The 23,912-nt window shown below is 38.2% G+C and overlaps 1 protein-coding gene across 2 annotated transcripts in view; it reads left to right on the plus strand.

Annotated features, from left to right (window-relative positions):
• METAP1 (methionyl aminopeptidase 1) overlaps nt 1-23,912 on the plus strand; it is a 79,236-nt gene that overhangs the window by 1,146 nt on the left and 54,178 nt on the right. The gene's annotated exons all lie outside the window — the stretch shown is intronic.

Below are 23,912 nucleotides of genomic sequence, written 5' to 3' on the forward strand. Positions count from 1 at the left end.
TGGCTTTTAGTTATAGTCCAGGTTTGTTGAAGAGAGACACATGAATATTCAAGTATTAAATTGGTAGTGTCCTGGGGAGAGAAGAGCATGAACGGAGAGTCTGAAGACCAGGTCAGGACCCTGTCCTTGCCAATTACTGTGTGATCTTGAACTAGTCCAGTTACCTAACCTTTTAGAGCTCCAATTTCACCATTGTACAGATGGGAAAATATTTTACTTACATATTTGATAAGGTAGTTCTGAGCCCCAAATTATCCAGTGAATATGAAATGCTGGTAAAATCTAAGGCATATTTTTAAAGGTTGTTAGAATGACTACCATATGCAAAAATATCAGTGAATGGAATGAAAACAAATACTTAAGAACAATAAATACAAATAGTATAAATATTTTAAATATATGTGCATAAAGATGCGTGCAAAATAAACATATAAGTAAAATTCATAAGTCAAAACACTTGTAGGTAAGCCGTCGTAGGAGACCCTAGCTATCTGTGTTGTATAGGTCATGTTTTTAGATAGGATATGATCCTTGACCTTGTTAGTTATCGTTTAGAAAAAGTTGAGAAGTGTTGTTCATTCTAAAAATAGCAGTGGGACTACTCAACATACTAAACCTGGTATGAGTCCTTTTGTTTCTTTAAAATAATTTTCAAATTCTCTTTTGTTGAGGCCTATATGGGACCTGGATTTAAAACAAGAAAACCCCAGTTTCCTTTTGAAAATTGTGTACCACTTGAATAGAATGATGTGGTTTATGTTATGTCTGAATAGAATAATGTGGTGGGAATTGTAATGCTAAATGAAATAATATGTACAGACATTACCTGTTGATTTTAATAAGATACTATGAAACCATATTCATCAAGCACAGGTGATATTCTCTTAGGCATGGTAGTATTCAGTACAAAGAACACTGGCTCATGGGGGGTTGTTGAAAAATTCCAGTCATTTGTGAAAACCATGCAGGGTTTGTTTATTCAGTATTGTAGGATTGGAGTTATGTTGGATTCTGCAGGTATATTTCTGGTACCATTGCTACACCTGTAGTCAAACATATCCCAAGTTGCTGTTATACTGTCTCTCTTTCTTCTTATTACCTCCTAGGGTCAGTTTTTAAAATTTTTCACCAAGTCAGTTGTAGTGGTCTCTTAATGTGTTTCCCTACTCTAGTTCCCCACTGTGCAGACGCACAACCACCAAACCAAACCTTTTCTACAGGAGTTACTTTTCCCTAGCATATCGCAGTCTGATTATGCTTACCATTCACCCTTAAAGATAGTGCTTACCATTGGTTGTAGGATGGTAGCCCCATAATCAGGGCACCTCTTCTGAGTCCAGCTTTATTCTCTTGCTGGACTTAATGTTCTTTCCTTCACCCCAACGGTAACCTGTGTTCTGAAATCATAGCTATTCTTTCATGCCCAGCTTGAGACCTTGGTCAAATCACAAACTTTTTCTAAGCCAGTTTCCACAACAGTGATGAAACTAGGGCTTCTCCTTGCCACTTTTCTGATCATCTTCGCTAGGAGTGGTCTGTCTTCCCTCTACTCCTTGATCCTTTGGTCCCCAGCCTGGCTGCCTAGCCAGCTGGTTTTTGGGAACAAACCGGGAACAAAACTGCAAAACACCATCATGGAAGAGAGCCTTTCCCAGTTCCTCTGTCACACCTCCTTGTTTATTTCCTTTAGAATTTATACAATCTAATTATCTTATTTGTTTTCTTCTCTGTTTTTCAACTTCTGACTGAGGTGAGCTTCATGAATAAAGTTTTCTTGTTCACTGCCCTATTTTCATTTTTCAACACAATGTTTTGTATGCAGTAGGTAGTCAGTAAATTTTTTCAGTGTGTGTTAATAGGTACATCTGTTGAAAACAACTGAAGACTATGTATCAAAAACATTATCAATGTCACCATTTTGACTTAGGAATTTAAATTCCAGCAAAATAAAGAAAATCTCAGAGGTGAGCAGACTCACTGCCATAAGACTGATACACCTTCTGTAGAATGCCTGACAAGTTGACAGGTTGATCTTTTCATGATGTCACGAAGTGACACAGCGTAACTGAGTCTGGAAATGCTGGCTGAAGGCCAGTTCACATTACTGCTGACATGGGATCTTTCCTTAGTTTCTTTTCTTTTTCTTTAAAAGAAACCACGATAGTGAAATTTGTATTTTGGTAAAAATTTTGAAAGCTGATTTTTCTTTAAGGTAAACGAAGTTTTTTTTCTGCTGTGTAGTATTCCATTGTGTAAATCTACAATAGTTTTTTTTAAAATTCTTATTGTTATTGAATTACAGTTGTATGCCTTTTCTCCCCATCCCTCCACCCCACCCCAGAGGAACCCCCCTCCCTCCCCCACCTCCACCCTCCCCCTTGATTTTGTCCATGTGTCCTTTATAGTAGTTCCTGTAATCCCCTTTCCCCATGTCCCCTCGCCACTCCCCCCTGGCTATTGTTAGATTGTTCTTAACTTCAATATCTCTGGTTATATTCTGTTTGCTTTTTTCTTCTGTTGATTATGTTCCAGTTAAAGACGAGATCATATGGTATTTGTCCCTCATGCCTGGCTTATTTCACTTAGCATAATGCTCTCCAATTCCATCCATGCTGTTGCAAAGGGTATAAGCTCCTTCTTTCTCTCTGCTGCATAGAATTCCATTCTGTAAACATACCATAGTTTTTGGATCCACTCATTTGCTGATGGGCACTTAGGTTGCTTCCAGTACTTGGCTGTTGTAAATTGTGCTGCTATGAACATTGGGGTGCATAGGTTCTTTTGGATTGTTGTTTCAGGGTTCTTAGGGTATAATCCCAGCAGCGGAATTGCTGGGTCAAAGGGTAATTCCACTTTTAGTTTTCTGAGGAAATTCATACTGTTTTCCACAGTGGCCTCACCAGTCTGCCTTCCCACCAACAGTGCACTAGGGTTCCCTTTTCTCCGCATCCTCTCCAACATTTGTTTGTGGATTTGTTTATGTTGGCTACTCTGACTGGTGAGAGATGGTACCTCATTGTGGTTTTAATTTGCATCTCTCTGATGGCTAGTGATGCTGAGCATCCTTTCATATGTCTCTGGGCCCTCTGTATGTCTTTCTTGGAGAAGTGTCTGTTCAAGTCCTTTGCCCATTTTTTAATTGGGTTGTTTGTCTTCCTGGAGTGGAGTCATGTGAGTTCTTTATATATTTTGGAGATCAGGCCCTTGTCTGAGGTATCATTGGCAAATATGTTTTCCCATACTGTTGGTTCTCTTTTTATTTTAATGCTGTTTTCTTTAGCCATGCAGAAGCTTTTTATTTTGATGAGGTCCCATTTGTTTATTCTTTCCTTTATGTCCCTTGCTTTAGGGAATGTGTCTGTGAGGATGTTACTGCATGGAATGTCTGAGATTTTCCTGCCAATGTTTTCCTCAAGGACTTTTATGGTGTTACGGCTTATATTTAAGTCTTTTATCCATCTTGAATTTATTTTTGTGTATGGAGTAAGTTGGTGATCGAGTTTCATTTTTTTGCATGTAGCTGTCCAGATCTCCCAACACCATTTGTTGAAGAGGCTGTTTTTGCTCCATTTTATGCTCCTGTCCCCTTTGTCAAATATTAATTGACCGTAAAGACTTGGGTTTATTTCTGGGCTCTCTGTTCTGTTCCACTGGTCTATGTTCCTGTTTTTATGCCAGTACTAAGCTGTTTCGATTACAGTGGCCTTGTAATACAGTTTGATATCAGGTATTGTGATCCCTCCTGCTTTGTTCTTCTTTCTCAAAATTGCTGCAGCTATTCGGGGTCGTTTGTGGTTCCATATGAATTTCTGAAATAAGGTAAACAAATTTTTAATTAATAGTTTTAGTATTTGGTTTACAGTAAAACTGAGAGGAAGCTACAGAAATTTCTCATATTCTTTGCCCCCAAATGTGCATAACCTCTTCCATTATTAATATCACTTACCACATTGGTACACTTTTTACCAAGGATGAACCTACATTGATACATCATAATCACTCCAAATCTCTAGTATGCCAGAGTTTATTCCTTTTTTTTTTTAATTTTTATTTATTGACTGGAGTGAGAGACAGAGGAAGGGAGAGAGGAACATTGAGTTGTTGCCCCACTTATTACATGTATTCATTGGTTGATTCTTGTATGTGCCCTGACTGGGGATCAAACCCACAACCTTAGTGTATTAGGACAATGTTCCAACCAATGAATCACCTGGCCAGGGTTAGGGTTCATTTTTTTTCTTTCTTTGTTTGTTTGTTTTTTAATAAAGATTGGATTTATTTTTAGACGGAAGGGAAGGGAGGGAGAGAGGGAGAGAAACATCAATATGTGGTAGCCTACTAGGGACCTGGCCCACAATCCACACATGTGTCCTGACTGGGAATCGAACCAGTGACCCTTTGGTTTGCAGGCAGGCACTCAATCCACTGAGCCACACCAACCAGGGCTAGTGTTCATTCTTAATACTATATAATATGAAGGCTTGGACACATGAATAATGACATATATCCATTATTATAATACCATACATAGTATTTCCAGTGCCCTAAAAATCCTCTGGGCTCTGCTGGTTCACTCTTTAACTCTCCCATCCCTACCAACCCCTGGCAACTACTGATTTTTTTATAGTCTCTATAGTTTTGATTTTCCAGAATGTCTTATAGTTGGAATTACAGAGTATATAGCCTCCTTAGATTGCTTTTATTCACTTAGCAATATGCATTTAAGATTCCTCCATGACTTTTCATGGCTTGATAGCTCATTTCTTTTAAGAGCTAAATAATATTCCACTGTCTGGATATATCACAGTTTATTTATCCATTCACCTACTGTAGGACATCTTAGTTGCTACCAAGTTTTGGGAATTATGATAAAGCTGCTATAAACATCCATGTGCTGCTTTTTGTGTGAACATACAGTTTTCAACTCCTTTGGGTAAATACCAAGTAGCACGAATGCTGAATTGTATTATAAGAGTATATTTGGTTCTATAAGAAAACACACTGTAACATTTTATATTCCCATGGCAACGAATGGGAGTATCAGTTGCTCCACATCCTTACCTGAATTTGGTCTTATTAGTGTTCCAGATTTTGGCCATTGTTTCAGGTGTGTAGGGGTATCTCATTGTTTTAATTTGCATTTCCCTGCTGACGAATGACATGGGGCATCTTTTCTATGCTTATTTGCCATCCATATATCTTGTTTGGTGAGATCTTTATTAAGTTCCTTGACACATTTTTTTAAAAATTGAGAATAAGTGCTTGGATGAATGAATAAATGTATCAAAATAGAGAAGTAGACTGCTACATTTGAGTCATGACTCCATCATTTAATACCTTGTGGGCAAATAAATTAACCTCTCTGTTTTCCATTACATGTGATTAAAATGGGGCCATTAATAGTACTTACCTCTGGGTTTTGGTGAAGACTAAATATTAAGTATATGTAAAACACTTAGTACATCAGTAAATTTAATCAATATTAGCCCTTTTTATTGTTTTACTGTGTTTTATGTTTAAGAGTAGAAATATTTCTAAGATGCTTAATCTTAAGAAAAGTTTGGTCCTTTAAATGAGTAAAACCCATTTTACTTGAAAGTTTAGCTTTTTAGGGGTTTCTGAATATTTCATGATTTTTTTTAATGGAAGTGTTTATCCTTATTTAATAGTAGTTTACTAGTTTTAATAGTAGTTTAGGAGTTTACTCCTAGTCTCTAGGAGTTTATAATAATTTTTTGAGGTTGGAGGCTGTGCTTTACTTATTTTTGTATTTCTCTAAGTGCCTTGCACACACCAGACAAGGCGCTTGTTCATGAAATGAAAGAAAAGAAGTCGATGAGCCTGAGAAGGAAATGCTGGAGCATTAATACAGAATAAAACCTTTAGTTTACAGCCCAGGGCAGATGCTATGGTGTATTGAGTTAAAGGATCAGCTGGGAAGAACCTGAGTAATAAGGCCTGAGAACTTAAAGGGTATTAGTATAGTGTGAGAAGGAGACTGGGTTTGGAGTCCGACCTGAGTTTAAATCTTTGCTTCCATGTCCATGGGTAATTCGTGTCCTAATTTTGTGAGAGAGGGCTAATGGTGCACTCTCTTCATGGAGTTGAGAGGAAAGTGAGTAAGAGAGAGCTTGCAAAGTACCTAGCACAGAGTTCAGTAAATGGTTTTTAATGCATATGGCTTCATGTCTGATGCTATTACAGTTAGTTATAAGGAAGGTTTAAAGGTGTTTAAGAAGTTTCGTTTATTATGAACATTTTGAACAAATTCTTGCAATAGGCTCTCTCAAAGAAGCAGTGGCATGGTAAGATGATTAATTAGGTGTGCAGGAAGAAAGTGAATGGCTGGGCATCTTGTAGGAGGAATTGCCCTTCTAATATGTAGCATCTTTGAAATGCAACCCAACCTGTGAAACTTTAAAAAAAATATTTTTATTTTTATTTTTAATTTAATTTTAGAGAGAGAGGAAGAAAGAGAGGTAGAGAAACATTGATGTGAGAGAGAAGCATTGATCAGTTGCCTTTTGCATGCACCGCAGCCAGGGACCAAACCTACAACTCAGGCATGTGCCCTGACTGGGAATTGAACAGGTGACCTTTTGGTTTGTGGGACAATGCCCAACCAACTGAGCCACACCGGTCAGGGCTGAAACTCTTTTTTTCCTTCAGTAACAAAGTTTCTGACAATGAAGAGTGTTTCTGAAACTCATCTTTATCATCCTTGGAGATATTAACCATGTTATGCTTTTTTATTATGGGGACTTTCTTTAAATTTCTCACATTATGCACCATCCTTAGATATTGCTGTAAGTTAAATAATTGGGTACAACTGTTGTAGCTTCTTTAAGCAAAAGGTAGAATGAAGGTATAGAAGTGATTTTTAAACAAAAATAACTCTACTATGTTTATTGTAGAAAAATTAGAAAATACAGGTGAAAAGTTACTCAGTGATAATTTCTGTGAAATTTTTGAAGTACATTTTTACAAACATTTATATATTTTATATACATTGATGTGCATATACTTGTATATATTTTAACAAAAATGGCACCATAAAGTACATAATCCTAGGGTATTTGCTCACCCGTGTCTTAACCAACATATTAAGAGTGTCTGTTATAGCTACATTTACATTATTCTTTGTAATTGCTGAATGGTAAACTGTGCTATATATGTAATCCTTTATTTAATTACCTGTGGATGAATTTAGTTTATTTTCACTTTTTTCCCTGCTCTTTAACTGCTCTTCAATAAGTGTGTAAAGTTTAAAGCATTTTGATTTACTCAGGGACAGAATAATGGTAGGACTGGTACATGAACCCGGGATTGAACCATCCCAAGCTGCTAGTAGTTCTCACAGTGTAGTCATTGGATTTTTGTTGGTTTGAGGACCTCTGGTGGTCAATGGAGAGCTCCTTTTATTGACATGCTTATAATGTAAATACTTACAGTGGGGTTTTCTGAATGAAATATACTTACATTGCACTTGAACTTGTAAAAAGCAAGAAGCCTCTTTTGGTTGGCAGGTAATTAAAAGTTGAACAAGTCTTTAACTGAGTTACTTTTTTAGACATTGAAGGGCCATTGGAAGTAGTTACGATCTGATGTGGTTCATAAACTTTGTGGATAGAAGTTTTAGTCCCCCCTTTTTTTGGTAAGCTCTTTTCAGGTTTGGCATACTTGCAGAAATTTTAGTTTTATCTTGGTAAATTTGGTGGGGGTGACACATGTGACGCAGGTAGATTTAGGAAGGAGAAGCAGTAGCATGGTTAACTCCTGTGTTAATGAGGAATTGTCTTTGGTATTAATAGGAAACTTATTTAGTAGATATATATAGGGTGGTACTTTACACGGCAACCATTGGTATTCTCTCCATATTAAATTTTTAATGAAATAAAAATATAATTATATTCTTTCTCCCTACCTCACAATTTTAACATGATGCACTTGCTTATTCATGTTTGGGCAGGTAGTGCTTCCAGTTCAACAGTTATGTGTCTTTTTATTTTGATTTCTTTGATGGTATCAGTCTGGTGTCTGGCTTTGAATAAAGAACAGTTCAACACAACCCTGCCAGTTGGGCCTGCTTTATTCAACATGTGTGTGGGCAGCTGTAGTTGAACCCAGGAGAAGGACTTTGGGAAACTTTCCCCAAATTACACATTGCAAGTAAGTTCTCTCCTCACCCCACTGTTCACAGTATCTGAGTTTTGGAAACAACCTAAGTGCCTGTGGACAGTTGAATGGATAAACTAAATGTGGTATAAAGTTCCAATAATACTACTCAGCCTTTAAAAAGGAAATTCTGCAGTATAACACAACATGGATGAAACTTGAGGACATTATCCTAGTGAAACAAGCTAGTCACAGAAAACAAATACTTCATGATTCCAGTACATAAAGTATCTAAAATGGTCAAATTTATAGACCAGAGAGGGGAATGGTGGTTGCCTGGTGCTGAGGAAGGGGAACTGGGGAGTTACTGATCAATAGCATGAGGTTTCAGTCATGCGAGGTGAATAATCTCTAGATGTCTGCTGTTCAGTATTGTACCAAGAACAATGGAAATTGTATTGACACTTAAATTTGTTAAGAAGTTACATCTCATGTTGAAGTGTTCTTTTCATTAAGAAAAGGTCTCAAGACGGAGGTGTAGACAAATACGGCTCACCTCCTTACATAACCACACCAAAATTAAAACTAAACTATAGAACAGCCATCACTCAGAACCATCAGAAATCAAGGTGATTGGAAGTCTGACAACTACGGAATTGAAGAAACCACATCCATTCAGGCTGGTAGGAAGAGAGGAAACATGGAGACGCAGAACAGGCTGATTCCACACCCATGTGTGGTGGATAAAAATTTGGGAGGGACATCGCAGGAGTGAGGAATACCGGGCCACCCAGCTGGGGGTTCCAGTGCCAGAAAGATAAATCCCCATAACTTCTGTCTGCAAAAAACCAGCAGGGATTGAGTCAGTGGAAGAAACTTCAGTAGACCCAAGCAGTTCCTTTTCAAGAACCCACACATGGACTTACTCAGTCTCACTCCCTCTGAGCTCCAGCACTGGGGTAGCTGCCTGAAAGGCACCAGCAGCATACGGGGAGGAACTGAAGTGTCTGGCATCAAGGCAAGAGCTAGGGGAAAGATTTCTCCCAGACAGAAAGATGGGCAGAGGCCATGGTTCCTTTTCTGAACTGTGCCCCAACAGAGCCACAGAGCCAGCAGGCAGGTGCTATATCTGAGACTTTATCAACCTGGCTAACACTGTTTGCCCCACCCTGGAGATCCCCTGAAGCTCTTCCCCACCCAACTTACAAGCCCACTCAGGCTGTTGACAGTGGCTTTTCCATATGAAGGGCTGGTCGTTCTTGGCTCATGCTTCACAATGTCCTAAATTCTCTCAAACAGCAGGCCTCAGCCAGTCTCCAGCCCCCATACCACTTGCTAAGTGGCCCAGGCCGGGCACTAGCAGCAGCCAGCCTAGGTTCACAACTTAGCTTCACCTGGGAACTTCCAAGCCCAGTATAAGTAGCAGCCATCAGCAGATTGCTTTGTAGCTCAAGCAGGCTGGCCCTGGGCAGAACACAGGTTGGGGCTAACCTTGGCCTGCACAAACCAGGAAACCCCAGAGCCTGCACACCCCCAGTAGGCAGCTATAGACCACTTTGGAGCACCACCGCCCTGTCCCCCACAGCTGATCCTCCATGGAGGGTAGAGCTTGGTGGTCAGTGTTCACAACCAGTCCCTGCAGCTGATTGGCCTGCTTGTGACCTGGGTAAATCCCTCCCACTGATCTGCCAACAGCAATCAAGGCTCAACTACAAGAGGAGCCTGGACTCAGTCCACAAGGAGGGAGTACCTTGAATACCAAGCTTGGGCAAAGGGGAGGCTGTGCCACTGGACCCTACAGGGCACCTAGTACGTTAGGCCACAAAGACAGAGTCATAGCAGTTCTACCTAATACATAGAAACACACACAGGCAGGCTGCCAAAATGAGGAGACAAAGAAACATGGCCCAAATGAAAAGGATCAAAACTCCAGGAAAAGAACTAAACAGATGGAGATAAGCAATCTATCAGGTGCAGTTCAAAATGCTGGTTATAAGGATGTCAAGGAACTTAGTGAGGACCTCAACAGCATAAAAAAGATCCAGTCAGAAATGAAGGGTACACTAATTGAAAAAAAGAACAATTTATAGGAAAACAACAGTAGAGTGGATGAAGCTGAGAAACAAATCAGCATTTGGAATATAAGGAAACAAAAAACAACCAATCAGAGCAACCAGTCATTTTTTACACTATCCAAAAAATGAGGATAGTGTAAGCAGCCTCGGGACAACTTCAATTGTTCCAACATTCACCTCATAGGGGTTCCAGAAGAAGATAAAGAGAAAGAAATTGGAAACATATTTGAAAAAATAATGAAAGAAAACTGCCCTAATTTAGTGAAAGAAATATACATGCAAGTCCAGGAAGCACAGAGTCCCAAACAAGATGGATGAAAAGAGGACCACACAAGATAATTAAAATGCCAATGGTTAAAGAGAGAATCTTAAAAGCAACAGGAGAAAAGCAGTTAGTTACCTACAGGGGATTTCCTATAAGATTGTCAGCTGATTTCTCAAAAGAAACTGCTGGCTAGAAGGGATTGGCAAGACTTACTCAAAGTCATGAAAAGCAGGGACCTACAGCTAAGATTGCTCTCCCTAGCAAAGCTATCATTTAGAATCAGAGGGCAGGTAAAGAGCTTTCCAGACAAGAAAAAGCTAAAGGAGTTCATTATCACCAAACCATTATTATATGGAATGTGACAGGGACTTATTTAAGAAAAAGAAAATCAAAACTATGAATAATAAAATGGTAATAAATACATATTTATCAACAATTGAATGTAAAAAAAACAAACTAAGCAAACAAGAACAGAGACAGAATCATGGATACAGAGAGCGTTTTGATGGTTGCCTAATGGGAGGGGTGTGGGGGGGGAATGTTGAAGAGGTGAGATTAAGAAGTACAAATAGGTAGTTACAGAATAGCAATGAGGATGTAAAATACAGTATAGGAAGTGGAGTAGCCAGAGAACTTAAACACATAACCCATGGACATGAATGATGGTGGGGGGATTGCTGGAGGGAGCTGGGGTTGCTAGGTGGAGGTGGCAATGGAGGAAAAATTGGGGCAACTGTAATAGTATAATCAATAAAATATAGTTTTAAACAAAGTTCTCTCCCCTTTTTGTCTCCAGAAATGTATTCTTTTGTTGCAAAGTTCAGTAGGGACTTCTCCAAAATATACCAGAGCTGTGCCAATCCTGTTGGATAGCATTTCTAAGAACCCTGTCAGGTGGGGTGTGCTAGTGTGTGGCATTTTCCTGGGTCATAAGCTCATGTTTTTGAAGAGTGGGTAGGGTATAGATGATAAGTGAAATTACAACTTTAGCAGTTTCCTTATCATCTAAAGTGGGAGGCAACAGATTTCTCCATATTGTGAAACTGAATTTAATACTGACAGAATCATTAAATTGGAGAAATTTTCACCTTTGATAAAGGTGCAAAAGGGCAACCCTTTGCATCAGATTTTGAAGATTAAGCCTATCTTATTCATCAAGTTATGAGCACAAATCATTCAGTAAAATAGATAAATACAAGGTTTTCAACATGGCAGAGTTTTTTTTTTCCATTGAATATTGTGTGACTTTTTTTCCACATGGAATGTATCTTATTCCTGATTATTTCACTAATTGATGTTACTGATGGGTTTGACTGTTTCAATACTGAATTGAGGTGTTAAGTACCTTAAAGTCAGGATTTATATGTAATTTTTTTACTAAATTGTTTTTATTAAATATTAATAAAAAACTAGTAATATATCACCCATAATGATACAGTAGACACATAATACAGTAAATGTCTGTACTTACCGCTCAACTTATTAAAAATAATATGACTAGCAAAACAGTAAAACCAGAAGGCCCCATGTGTCCCTCACCCTGAGGTACTCCCTTATTGTGAATTTTGTGTTTGTCATACATTTGTTTTTCCATAGGTTTAGTTTCCTAGATAGTACATGGTTTAGTCTTGATGTTTCTGAAATATTTATACATGAAATCACTGGAAGTATTCTTCAGCAACTTTTCTTTGTTTAACTTTATATTCTTGAGATTCATCCACATTACACATAGCTCTAGTTTATTCATTTTCATTGCCGTATGGTATTCCAATGAATTTATCCATCCCTTTGTTACTGTAAATTTGGGTTGTTTCAGGCTTTTGCTATTATAAACAATGCTGCCCTCAATGTTATCATGCCTAACTCCTGGTGTGTCTGCGTGCAAGTGTTTCTCTTGGGTATACTCCTAGGAGAAAAATTTTAGTTCATAGGATATATACGTATCCAGCTTTATTTTGGTGATGCCACATTGTTTTCCAGTGTGATTATACTTATACTCCCATCATCAGAAACTTTTTATTCTTCCATATCCCAAATTAGCAGAAATACTGATTTTGACAACCTGGTCTTCTGTGTTACTTTTGAATAACATTCATTGGACTATTTTCCTATCTGTGAACTTACAAAAATGTAACTGTTCTCAAGGGGCTTATGGTTAATTGTACTGACAGGAAGTATTTTAAAAAGATAAATGACAAGGAGATGATAAGTTAAAGTTATAGACAAGGCGGTTTTCCCTTTGATTATTTTACAACTTTATTGAGTTTCCCTAGATGTTTATTGTGAAAATTTTTAAACAGAAAAGTTTAAAGAAGACTATTACACCTAATCACAGTATACCCATTACCTAAATTAACATTGCTCCATTTGGTTTATTTATATGTGCTTGTGTATATTGCATTTGTGTATGTATTTATTGAAACATTTGAGAATAAGTCACAGTCAGCATGATAACCACAGCTCTTAAATATTCAGCATGCACCTTTTAATGAAAAAGACATTCTTCTTAACTACATATAATACCATGATTACATTTAAGAAAATCTAATGGCCCTATTCAACTTTTATCTTTTTTAAATATATTTTATTGATTATGCTATTACAGTTGTCCCATTTCCCCCACTTCACTCCACTCCATCCTGCACACCCCCTCCCTCCCACATTCCCCCCCCTATAATTCATGCCCATGGGTCATACATATAAGTTCTTTGACTTCTTCATTTCCTATATTATTTCCTCCCCCTCTACATTTCCTCCCCCTGTTTATTTTCTACCTACCATTTATGCTACTTACTCTCTGTACCTTTCCCCCCTCTCTCCCTCTCCCACTCCCCTGTTGATAACCCCCCATGTGATCTCCATTTCTGTGGTTCTGTTCCTGTTCTAGTTGTTTGCTTAGTATGCTTTTATTTTTGTTTTAGGTGTGGTTGTTAATAACTGAGTTTGCTGTCATTTTTACTGTTCATAATTTTTATCTTCTTAGATGAATCCCTTTAAAATTTCATATGACACGGGCTTGGTGATGATGAACTCCTTTAACATGACCTGATACGAGAAGCACTTTATCTTCCCTTCCATTCTAAATGATAGTTTTGCTGGTTAGAGCAATCTTGGATGTAGGTTCTTGCCTTTCATGCCTTGGAATACTTCTTGCCAGCCCCTTCTTGCCTATAAGGTCTCTTTTGAGAAATCAGCTGACAGTCTTATGGGAAGTCCTTTTTGTAGGTAACTGTCTCCTTTTCTCTTGTTGCTTCTCAGATTCTCTCCTTCTGTTTAATCTTGGCTAATGGAATTATGATGTGCTTTGGTGTGTTCCTCCTTGGGTCCAGCTTCTTTGGGACTCTCTGAGCTTCCTGGACTTCTAGAAGTCTATTTCTTTTGCCAGATTAGGGAAGTTCTCCTTCATTATGTGTTCAAATAAGTTTTCGATTTTTTGCTCATCCTCTTCTTCTTCTTGCACCCCTATAATTCGGATGTTGGAACATTTAAAGATGTCCTGGAGGTTCCTAAGCCTCTCCTCATTTTTTTTTTTTGAATTCATGTTTCTTAATTCCTTTCCAGTTGGATGTTTCTTCCTTCCGTCTGCTCCAAACCCTTGATTTGAGTTCTGGTGTCCTTCCTGTAACTGTTGGTTCCCTGAATATTTTGCTTTATTTCATTTTGGGTATATTTTATTTGTTTTTTCATTTTTTGACCAAGCTCAGTCAGATCTGTGAGCATTTTGATTACCAGGGCTTTAAATTCTCCATCAGATAGGTTGGCTATCTCCTCATCGCTTAGTTCTCTTTCTGAGGTTTTGCCCTCTTCATTCATTTGGGCCATATTTCTTTGTCTTGGCGCTCCTGATAAGTTGTAAGGGAGTGGGGCCTTAGGTATTCACCCAGGCAGGGCAACCCTCCTTGCTGGGCTGTGGTGCTGCCTGTGGGGGTAGCACCGGAGAGAAAAAAGTGCAACTTGCCTGCTGGTCTCTAGCACACTTTCCAACAGACTGTCCTCTGAAACCTGGAGTTTCTTCCACTGTGGCATCCGCCCTAGTTCACAGTCAGCTCTGAGTCTCAGTTTCTCCTTATGTCAGCCCCACCTGCCAGGTCCACCACCTTATCGGTTTGATTGTTCTGGTTGGTTTTTCTTTGATTCCGTGGTTGTCAGAGTTCCGTGCAGTTTGAGTTTCTGGCACTTCTGGTTGTTTGTTGATTTTAGATTGGTCGTTATCCTCCTTTTGGTTGTGTGAGGGAGTGAAGGGTTTCTGCCTATGCCTCCATCTTTGCCAGAACCCTGTAACTTATATTTTTTTTAAAAGGTATGTATATTTTCGTATTGTTGTAAAAAAAACACTTGTAAACTTTACTATCTTAACTAATTTTAAGTGTATACCTCAACAGTGTTTGTTGTGGAATAGTTCTCCAGGACTTTTTCATCCTGCAGAACTGGAACTCTGTACTCATTAAACAACACTCATTTGCTCCTTCCTGCCAGCCCTGCAGACTGTCGTCACTATTCCACTTTGTGTATCTACGAATTTGACTATTGGAGATATGTCACAGAAGTGGAATCACAGTAGTTCTTTTGTGACTGACTTATTTCACTTAATGTCCTCAAGGTTCATCCATGTTGTAGTGTTTGACCGGATTTCCTTCATTTTTAGGGCTGAAGATTATTCCATAGTATATATATACCACATTTTATTTTATCTGCTCATCCTTTGATTTACTCTTGACTTGCTTCCACCTCTTGGCTACTTGGCTATTGTGAACAAGGCTGCTGTGAACATGCCTGTGCCAATATCTCTTTGCCCTTGCTTTTACTTTTGGATAAATATCCAGAAGTGGAATTGCTGGGCCATTTAGTAGTTATATTTTTAATTTTTTGAGGAACCATTATACTGTTTTTTTATGGCATTGCTCCAGTCAGTATGGTTTACATGATGGTTTACAATCCCACCAACAGTGCACAAGGGTTACAGCTTCTCCCAATCCCCGCCAATACTTGTTATTCTCAGAGTAGTTTTTTGTAGTAGACATCTTAGTGGGTGTGATATGATATCTCATTGTGGTTTTGATTTGTATTTCTCTGATGATTAGTGTTGAGTACCTTTCATACGCTTGTTGGCCATTTGTATGTCGTTTTGGAGAAATGTCTGTTCAATTCCTTTGCCCGTATTTTAATCAGGTTATTTGATTTTTTTTTTCTCAATCAGTTATAGGAGCCTTTGTATGTGCTGGATATTGATCCCTTGTCAGATATATGATTTGCAAATTTTTTTCCATTCCATAGGTTGCTACTTCCCTGTTGATTGTGTCCTTTGATAAACAAAAGTCTTAAAGTTTGATGTGGTACCACCTACCTACTTATGCATTTGTTCCCTGTTCATTTGGTGTCATATGCTAGAAATCATTGCCATATCCAATGTCATGAAGCTTTTCCCCTATGTTTTCTTCTAGGAGTTACATACTTTTGGGCCTGACATTTAGGTCTTTAATTCATTTTGAGTTAATTTTTTTAATATATTTATTGATTATGCTATTACAGTTGTCCCATTCCTCCCCCCACTCCACTCCATCCTGCCCACCCCCTCCCTCCCACATTCCCCCCCCCTATAGTTCATGTCCATGAGTCATACTTATAAGTTCTTTGGCTTCTACATTTCCTACACTATTCTTACCCTCCCCCTGTCTATTTTCCACCTATCATCTATGCTACTTATTCTCTGTACCTTTCCCCCCCTCTCCCCCTCCCACTCCCCTATTGACAACCCTCCATGTGATCTCCATCTCTATGGTTCTGTTCCTGTTCTAGTTGTTTGCCTAGTTTGCTCTTGTTTTTGTTTTAGGTGTGGTTGTTAATAACTGTGAGTTTGCTGTCATTTTTACTGTTCCTATTTTTGATCTTCTTTTTCTTAGGTAACTCCCTTTAACATTTCATATAATAAGGGCTTGGTGATGATGAACTTCTTTAACTTGACCTGATCTGAGAAGCACTTTATCTTCCCTTCCATTCTCAATGAAACTTTGCTGGATAGAGGAATCTTGAAATGTAGGTCCTTGCCTTTCATGACTTGGAATACTTCTTGCCAGCCCCTTCTTGCCTGTAAGGTCTCTTTTGAGAAATCAGCTGACAGTCTTATGGGAACTCCTTTGTAGGTAACTGTCTCCTTTTCTCTTGCTGCTTTTAAGATTCTCTCCTTCTGTTTAATCTTGGCTAATGGAATTATGATGTGCCTTGGTGTGTTCCTCCTTGGGTCCAGCTTCTTTGGGACTCTCTGAGCTTCCTGGAGTTCCTGGAAGTCTATTTCCTTTGCCAGATGAGGGAAGTTCTCCTTCATTATTTGTTCAAATAAGTTTTCAATTTTTTGTTTTTCCTCTTTTGAGTTAATTTTTTTGTAAGATAAGGGTCTAATGTTGTTTTTTCACTGTGGATATTAGTTTTTGGAGCACTGTTTGTTGAAGACACTGTCCTTTCCTCATTGAGTAGTCTTGACACCCTTATCAAAGATCATTTGAATATACATGAGGGTTTATGTCTGGACTCCATTCTATTCCATTATTCTATATATATCTTTATGGCAGCACCACACTGTTTTGATTATTGTAGTTTTGTGATATGTTTTGAAATCAAGAAGTGTCAGTCTTCCCACTTTGTTATTTTTCAAAATTGTTTTGGTGGTTTGGAGTCCCTTAAGATTCCATATGATTTTTTTTTCAATGTCTGCAAAAAAAATGTCTTTAGGATTTTGTTAGGGATTGTGTTGAGTCTGTAGGTTGCTTTAAGTAGTATTGACAGCTTCATAATTAGTCTTTCAATCCATAAACATGGGACATCTTTCCATTTATTTATGCCTTTAATTTCTTTGAGGAATGTTTTGTAATTTTAAGTGTACAAGTCTCACCTCCTTTGTTAGATTTATTTCTAGATATTTTATTCTTGATTCTATTGTTAATAGAATTGTTTTCTTAATTTCCTTTTCCATTGTTTATGTACAGAAAAAACAATCCATTTTTGTGTGTTGATTTTGTGTCCTGTAACTTTACTGATTTTGTTGATTCTAACAGATTTTTACTTTAGAATCTTTAGAAGTTTTCTACATATAAAAGATCATGTCATCTGTGAACCAGGATAATTTTACTTTTCCTTTTATTTATTTTTTCTTGCCTAATTGCTCTGGCTAAGACTTCCGATGACATGTTGACTAGAAGTGATGAGAGCAGGCATGCTTTCCTAGTTCCTGGTCTTAAAAGGGAAAGCTTTCACTCTTTTAGCATTGACTGTAGTGTTAGCTGTCAGCTTTCCATATGTGGCTTTTATTATATTGAGGTAGTTTCTTCTATTTCAACTTTGCTCAGTGTTATCATCACTAAAGAGTGCTAGTTTTAGATTTAGTTTTTTATTTTTCTATGTCCTTGAGGTATAACGTTAGGTTTTTAATTTGAGATCTTTTTTAATGTAGGTGTTTATAGCTATAAACTTCCCTCTAGCGTTCTTTTTGCTGCATTCCATTAATTTTGGTATTTGTGTAGTATGTTTCGTATTTTGTTTTCATTTGTCTCTATGTCTTCTCTAATTTCCATTGTGTCTTTGTCTTTGACCCCATTGGCTATGTTTTAGAGTGCGTTAATTTCTGTTATTTAGATTTTTCAGTTTTCCTCTTAATTTGCTTTTCTAAAACCTAAACCATTGTAGGTTTTGTAGGTCCATATGTAAGGTTAATTCCATTACTTTTAATGGCTATAAAATTCACCTACGTGGTTGAATCATAATTTATCTAACCCATTTTATATTGATGGATATCTAAATTCTCTTTAATTTTTCACAATTCTAAGTACTGCAGTGAGCATTAAATTTGCATACATCTTTGTTCATTTGTCAGATTATTCCTTTGGTTAAATTTCTGGAAGTGGAGTTACTGGGTCAAAGTATGTTTTTGAGTGAGTATACAGGGTAGGGCAAGAGGTTTACAGTTGTGAGTATGCAAAACACAGTTTACTCTTGTATTAATATTAATTAATTATTGTATTATTCATGAACAACTGTAAACCTACTTTTGTCACACCTGGTATATGTTTTTATGTATTAAGTATTTACATGCATGCTATTTTTGATAACCTGTAACCTTTTCAGTACCAGTTGACCATTCAGCATACTCACTAACATTGTATGTTGTGCCCATTTCCTCATACCCTCATCGACATAAATTTGTTTTAGTTTTGAGGTGGTGGAAAAGGGAAAATAATAGGTTCTTAAGGGGATAGAAGTGGGTAGGTGGTCACATTATGAAAACCATTTAATGTTAATTCTAGTAACTACTTGTAGGATGGTTGGAATAAGAAAAGATTAGGGAGAGAAGAGGATGGAGGTAAGGAAACCCGTTGGGAAGCTGTGTTGGTAGTTGGGCAAGTCAGTAGGGCCTAAAACAGAGTGGGAAATGACTTGTTCTGGTGGTGAAATGAAAATACAGATCGCTTAACTCTGGAGATACTTTTTCACTCTCCAGTAATTCACAGTCCTGAAAATAAATAAGAATCACCTACATAGCTTATCCTCAAAAATTTGAACTTAATTTGAGGAAGGAATCGCATGTGTATTTTTAAAGAAAAGCTTTCCAGGTGATTCTAATACGTCGCCAAGACTGAGAAGTACACTGCCCCATATCAGCTCCTAAAATTGGTAGATGCCTGTTGTTGGCTGTAAAGTGTGTTCTCTTGGGGTGAAAATGAAAGTTTTACCTACTATTTATAAAGGGTAATCAATAGGCAGTGCTTTGGACCTATTAAATAGGTGGAGAATAAGGCAGGTAGACAAAGTGCTCTCAAGGAGTACCAAATAAATACATGTGACCTGTTAGGCTTGGGTTCAAGTTGTGTGTGGTGTGGGCACTTTATGGAGAAGGCAGCATTTGAAATAGACCTGAAGGGGCAGGTAAAGCTTCTGAGGATACAGATGGAAAGCAGAGTGTGAGGAGCAGATAGACCAGTTTGTGCAAAGGAAAGTGTGGTGTTTGTCTGGGGAACTCTAAATCTAGTTTAGTTAGGTTGGTACTTTTTTTGTTTGTTTGTTTTCCCCTGAGATAAGGAGGGAAGGATTGCCCAGTTAAGGAGTCAGAGTTTATTCCTCTGGGAATGGATAGTCACTCAGGGTTTTGAGTCATTCTAGTCTTACAGTGAATAGGTAAAGAAAAAGAGTGAGACTGTGGTTTAGGGAAGGAACAGTGTTGTCTTCAAGACTTACTAGATTTGGGAATCTTCTTTATGTTGTCAGTGATTTTGAAGACCTAGAACTGGTTGCTTCATGGCCTCAGCAAATAAAAGGAAGGTGGATATCCTTATGCAGGTGAGAATTTTGGTTTACTCACTTAATTGAATCCTCTTATACCTTGAAATATAAGCCATTAGCTAACTAAGCCGTTTTGTGAGACAGTTCCCTAGTTGCTTTAATGAGAACAATCCTATTAATCCTCTTATTAAAAAGCTGGGATTTGATGTAAGTTTCCTGAATCCAGTATAAGCATCATGAAATCCTCTAAGGAAAACAAGGCTATTTGGAGAGTTACTTCAGTGAGTGTGCGGAATTTCAGAATGTTAGTTGATGATGACTACATTGAAAATACAGTTGGGAGAAGAATTGACGTTGGACAGAGTAATACCAAGTAGTCTGAAAAACGTAAAGCATATTCTTTTTCAGGACTGTGTTCTTAATCTTATTGAAAGTGTTCTTTGCTAAAGTAGAATCAAGATCAAGGATGATTATTTTTAAATTTGGTAATTGGTCCACAGCTTACGACTTCTCAGAATAGATATGAAAATAATTTTCCATGACTGCTTAGGGTGTGTCCTAAATGCTGGTCTTTACGCATTATTCTGGGTTTTTACTCTGCCCACCAAGAAGTGAGAATGGAGAAGGGTTTTGAAATACAGTGCCTTTAAAAAACTTACCCTGCTTTTAGTTTGTTGAACGCTTAACTGAGAAAATCAAATCAACAGTAGAGATTACAATGGAATAGATTATTAACTGAAGTGTAGAGGCAGTGACACTAAAGGGTCATTTTTCCCTGGGGGACAGGAGGTAACGGAGAAGATGGTATTTAAAATCAGTTATTGTTATCTTCTGTACTCTTGAAGGAAGGTAAGGTGTGAATGGAGAAGGACATCTAGTTATTTAAGTGTATCCGGTTTCAATTATGCATTTGGATGTGTGCAAGTGACAATGGCATCAGCTCTCTGCTCCTGTCTCAGAACAGCTCTTTTTTTCTTTTTTAAATACTGCAGATTGCTTTAGATTTCTTTTTACCGGAGTTCTGTGATCAAGAAGGGTAAAAAGAAAAGTGTTTGGAACCTACTCTGATATACTCCAGATGGCACACATTTGCAATTAGAAAAGTCTTTGTTTATTTAAAATTGAGAAACATTTGATGATTGGGTTCTGGCTGTTGCCATGCTGTAAGTGACATTACCTTCTGAGTGGAGAAACTAGGAACAATATTGGTGAATGTGTAGGCACACCCGCTGTAAGGGGTGGGCCACTGAAGACAGCAGTGTTGGCAGGGTAATGCGATTGACCGGAAAGAAAGGAGTAGTCTGATTGTCTCTCTGGATGTCTGTCTGTCAAGCCTAGTATACCAGAAGGCTCTTGTTGCCCAGGGAAGAGGTTGAAAGAGGTGGGCTGTGTGTTTTGGCCACATGGGGATTACTTAATGAGCAGGGAACTGTAAACAGCACATCCATTACCTTACTGCTATATTAATTGGGATAGTATTTGCTTCAATGACAAGATGCCTTAAGTTGGAATAAGAAACAATTTTTTTAGATGGAATCTTCATGTAGCCAGAAAATGGCAGTAGGAAATGAACCTTAATATATATTTTCTGTACATTTATTTTAGAGAGTATACTAATAGTAATTTTTTAAATATGGTTTTGATTCTTGAAAAGACATGCACATGAATTAAGTGTCAAATATTCTATAATCCTCACACCCCTATACCAGGTCATCTCTTTTGACATTCCCCCCCCAGTTTTATTGAGAAATAATTGACATATAACATTGTATAAATTAAAGGTATACAGTATGCATAATGATTTGATATGGGAGTATGTATATATATTGTGAAATGATTACCACAGTAAGTTTACTTAATATCCAACACCTCACATAGTTACATTTTTTTCCCTTGTGATGAGAACTTTTTGAAGGTTTATTCTCTTAGCAACTTTTAAATATAAGACAGTGTATTAATTGTAGCCATCATGGTGTACATTATGTTCCTAGAGCTTATCTTTGTTTTAACATTTAACAGAGTATTTTGGCATTTAATTCTATATTTCTAAATAACATGATTACAATTGCCATGCCATGATAATTTAGTTTTAGGGCTTCTCTCTAGACTACTTTTAAAAAATATATATATTTTATTGATTATGCTATTACAGTTGTTCCATTTCCCTCCTTTATTCCCCTCCATCCTGCATACCCTCTCCCCCCCGAATTCCCCCACTTTAGTTCATGTCCATGGGTCATACATATAAGTTCTTCAGCTTCTCCATTTCCTATACTATTCTTAACCTCCCCCTGTCTTTTCCACCTATCATTTATGCTATTTATTCTCTGTACCTTTCCCCCCTCTCTCCCTTTCCCACTCCCCTGTTGATAACCCTCCATTGTGATCTCCATTTCTGTGGTTCTGTTCCTGTTCTAGTTGTTTGCTTAGTTTGTTTTTGTTTTTATTTTAAGTTTGGTTGTTAATAGTTGTGAGTTTGTTGTCATTTTAATGTTCATATCTTTGATCTTCTTTTTCTTAGATAAGTCTCTTTAACATTTCATATAATATGGTGATGATGAACTTCTTTAACATGACCTGATCTGAGAAGCACTTTATCTGCCCTTGCATTCTAAATGAATCTTTGCCGGATAGAGGAATCTTGAAATGTAGGTCCTTGCCTTTCATGACTTGGAATACTTCTTGCCAGCCCCTTCTTGCCTGTAAGGTCTCTTTTGAGAAATCAGCTGACAGTCTTATGGGAACTCCTTTGTAGGTAACTGTCTCCTTTTCTCTTGCTGCTTTTAAGATTCTCTCCTTCTGTTTAATCTTGGCTAATGGAATTATGATGTGCCTTGGTGTGTTCCTCCTTGGGTCCAGCTTCTTTGGGACTCTCTGAGCTTCCTGGACTCCCTGGAAGTCTATTTCCATTGCCAGATGAGGGAAGTTCTCCTTCATTATTTGTTCAAATAAGTCTTCAATTTGTTGCTCTTCCTCTTCTCCTTCTTGCACCCCTGTGATTCGGATGTTGGAACATTGAAAGATGTCCTGGAGGTTTCTAAGCCTCTCCTCATTCTTTTGAATTCTTGTTTCTTCATTCTGTTCTGGTTGAATGTTTCTTTCTTCCTTCTGCTCCAAACCCTGGATTTGAGTCCTGGTTTCCTTCTTGTCACTGTTGATTCCCTGTAGATTTTTCTTTATTTCACATAATGCAACGTTCATTGCTGCCTGGGTCTATTTTATGCTGTTGAAGTACCCAGTGAGTTCCTAGAGCATCCTGATTACCAGTGTTTTGAACTGTGCATCTGATAGGTTGGCTATCTCTTCATCGCTTAGTTGTATTTTTTCTGGAGCTTTGATCTGTTCTTTCATTTGGGCCTTTTTTTTTTTTTTTTGTCTTTGCACACCTGTTACATATAGGGGGCGGAGCCTTAGGTGTTCACCAGGGCGGGGCAACCCACATCTCTGAGTTGTGACATTTTATGTGCCGGAGGGGTCCCAGAGGGAACAGTGCTGCTTGCTGTGCTCTCTGCCAGCTTTCAGTCACTTCCCCCACTACCCACAAGCAAACTGGGCCCTTCTGGTGCTGATTTCTGGGTGGGTGGGTTTGTGTATGTTCTAGGACCCTGTGGGTCTCTGCAATGAACTCTCCTGGGAGGCTGGGAGTTTCTCCTGAGGAGTTTCCGCCTCAACCCCCACAGGTGTTTTCAGTCAGAGGTTTGAGGCTTCATTTCCCTGCTGGAACCCAGTTGTTCCTCCTGGTTTATGTGCACATGGATATGGGATTGCCAGCTCTGCCAGCTGCTGCCTTGCAGAAAGTCCACTGGGCCTGGCTGCCCATCTCAGACCCTCCTACCTGTCTGGATGAGTGTTTTTTCTTTATCTCCTTGGTTGTCGGACTTCCATACAGTTTGATTTTCTCTCAGTTCTGGTTGTTTTTTGTTTTTAAATTTGTTGTTGTCTTTTTGGTTGTGTGAGGAGGCACAGTGTGTCTACCTGTGCCTCCATCTTGACCGAAAGCCCCTCTCTAGACTTCTTGAATGGAAAGATGAGGATTCAGTTATTTTACTTAACTGCCATATGCCTGTCTTCTGACTTGTAAATGGTTTTGACAAAGGAGTCATGTAGTCTATTTACCAGTAACAGCTGTGTGATATTTACCAGTAACAGCTGTGTGACCTTGGGCAAGTCATTTAACATCTGTTCGTCTA

This window comes from Desmodus rotundus, chromosome 4 (assembly GCF_022682495.2).
Source record: "Desmodus rotundus isolate HL8 chromosome 4, HLdesRot8A.1, whole genome shotgun sequence".
Lineage (NCBI taxonomy): Eukaryota > Metazoa > Chordata > Mammalia > Chiroptera > Phyllostomidae > Desmodus > Desmodus rotundus.